General features: G+C 40.2%; 1 long non-coding RNA gene across 2 annotated transcripts; it reads left to right on the forward strand.

Moving 5' to 3' along the window:
• The first annotated feature begins 531 nt into the window (after nt 1-531).
• LOC122080227 lies at nt 532-2,217 on the forward strand. Of its 2 annotated transcripts, XR_006140649.1 has the most exons (4): nt 532-1,013; nt 1,134-1,246; nt 1,372-1,754; nt 1,840-2,217. It is a non-coding gene; the product is annotated as an uncharacterized LOC122080227 (long non-coding RNA). The 2 variants fall into 2 exon arrangements; XR_006140648.1 differs by having other exon boundaries at nt 1,134-1,754.
• Nucleotides 2,218-2,701: the final 484 nt, after the last annotated feature.

Raw genomic sequence — 2,701 nt, forward strand, 5'->3', positions numbered from 1 at the left:
ATGTTCACATTTTAAATAATGGTTATATTTGGTATCATTTATTGATTTATTGTCATTTTTTTGGGCTTGCATGAGTGGGCCGGAATATAAGAGCACATTTTAAAGAGGGTCCGTTTAAAAACCGGTTAAAGCCCGTTTAACATTAAACATGCCCGTAGCCCGATTAAGGCCCGACTAAAGCCCGATTAAGGTGGCCCGATTATAACCCGAGACCGACCGACCGAATATAAAGTGTACCATGCCCTCAATAACTAAGCCCGATTAGTTAAATGGGCGGACACGATGTAGCCTTTGAAAGTCTTCAAGCCCGATTAAGCCCGACCGAAACCGAACCGGCCTGACCGGTTGACACCCCTACTATACACATTATTGTGCACCCTCTCTAGTATGAATGGGATGAAAGTATCAAACTCTCTAGATTAAAAGTATAATTTACATCACCACATTTTAAAGAATGTCATTATTAGAGAAACATTCCCTATATAATATCAAATTATATCAAACCTCTTGCTGTCAATCACTATTACAGAACATACCTTATATGCCTGATGCCAGTTAGAATACATTTTTTGAAATACCAAAATGTCCTAAGGATCTAATATATCCTCTAATAACTCCTCGGTCTATATTGAGAAAGCCTCAATCCACCAAATCGATACTCTGTTCTTCGTCCCCAAATCTTTCACGATTTTAGAGCGGCGGCGATCTACTTCGTGTGGAGCAGCGGCAGCGGCAGCGGCGATAAGCCGGCGACGATAAATCGAAGCATTTCCGTAAGCTTCAGAGTACACACACCCCCTGTTATTATTAGAAAAGCAAGATAAACCGACGGGCTTAGTGCTTTCCCGTCACCGGAGCAAACCATGGATACTCAAATGGAAAAGGTCTTCGTCGCTGTCGGCAACGATTTGCACGAAGGGTTGGGAACTCAAAAAATGGTCTGGCCGCCAATGAATCTGCTTCGTCATTGTTCATATTGATAACAATCCCAGGGATTTGGTTAGCACCCCCATGTAAGTCATTTCTTCCTCTCAAATCTGATCACCTGGTAAGAGTTTTTAGTTTAATTTCCATCAATTTCGAGGATTGGGAAAGGAACTGAGATGGGTTTGTCGTTTTACTTCATAAATCAGTTGGGAAGCTTCCTGCAACTTCAGTAAACGATGAGAAGCTGGAGATTATTAGGATTTGTGAATAGGACAAGACAGACAAATTGTTGTCCAAGTACAAGGCTTTCTACGGCGAGGTTAGTTCATGTCTTTCTTTCCCTCTAACTTCTTTCTTTTTTCTTTTGGGTAACCAAATCCCCCATTAAAAAATCAGTTTAATGGAATTAATTTGATGGGAAAGTTTATGATTTTGCTTGCTTAGTTGAAAACCGAAGTTCTAAAAATGGAGAAAACAGAAAAACAAATTCAAAAAGCAATTGTCGGATTGATCTCAAGCCATCAGGTGACCGAATTGGTTATGGGGATCACACTCGTAAAACAGTCATTGTGTAACGCCCCGACTATTGTGAGAGGACAATATTACCCTCCCTTTCCCTTTTTCTTTTAAACCCACACTCTCCCTCTTACTTCTCACTCATACGAACAGCAGAAGCCCCAAACCGAGAAGAAGAGAACCTGCTTGACTGCTCCCCTTGGGCGTGCAATTCTTAGACCATCTCCCCACCGGCGTGCGATTCTCAGACCATCTCGCCACTGTCATGCGATTCTCAGAACCTCTCCTCTTTGGCGACTTATCCGTCCAAGGTATTTAAGGGTTCTTCGTCCTTCCTTCTTGGAAAGTTTATATTTCTATTATGACTGACCTTTGGCAAAACCTGACGCGAAGCAGGTACACAAGGGCTCTTACCATTACTACTATTCCCATTCCCATTCCCATTCCCATTCCCAGCTACTGAGCCCTGAGGTGTGTAGTAGAAAGTCTCCTCGTCAGACGACATGGCTTGAGGTGGAGGCAGAGGAGGAGGAGAAGTTCTACACGGTGGAGCCCTGCTCAGGGGTGGTAAGGGATGAAGTTCTGGGCTTGGACGGTGCAGCTTTGATATTCGCATGGAGCTTAGCTTGTGGTAAGGCAAAATCAGAGTATTGTCACGCTAATTTCACTGCCTCAATATGAATTGCTTTACTGATGTGGTCAAGTACCTCATCCTTCATGCTAACCTTTCCAAATCTGAATGTATTTGGTGCTTCTGCATAATAACTATAACAATTTTTTTTATTTGGACGCACAGAAATCACATTCTTGCAAAAAAAGTTGATCCTAATCTAAAATCTTTCCTGCAAGACATTAATCATTAGATTCATGATTTGAAATTAAAATAAAAAATAAAAATGGTTTGTATTGGTATTACTAACATTTTGGGAACAAAATCAGGTTGGGCTTTTGATATCTTTTTTTCAAGGTAAATTCCAGATTCTCAAAGTAAGGACTTCTACATCCACAACTCTAGTGGAGACACATGCTTTTTGCATCTTTCAAGGTCTTTTGGAAAATATTTTCTAAATTCAGCTCTATTTCCTCATGCGTATCAAAGCAAAGATTCTAATCAAACTATGATATACTTACAGGATTCGGCTAATAGTGCTAGGATTGGACTTTATTTTCTTCCGATGATCTAGATTTACTGGCGAACCATGTCACTTAATATATTTTACATTTTCTCAAAAAAAAAAAAAAAAAAAAAAAAAAAAAA

The sequence above is a fragment of the Macadamia integrifolia genome, chromosome 5 (genome assembly GCF_013358625.1).
Source record: "Macadamia integrifolia cultivar HAES 741 chromosome 5, SCU_Mint_v3, whole genome shotgun sequence".
Taxonomy (NCBI): domain Eukaryota; kingdom Viridiplantae; phylum Streptophyta; class Magnoliopsida; order Proteales; family Proteaceae; genus Macadamia; species Macadamia integrifolia.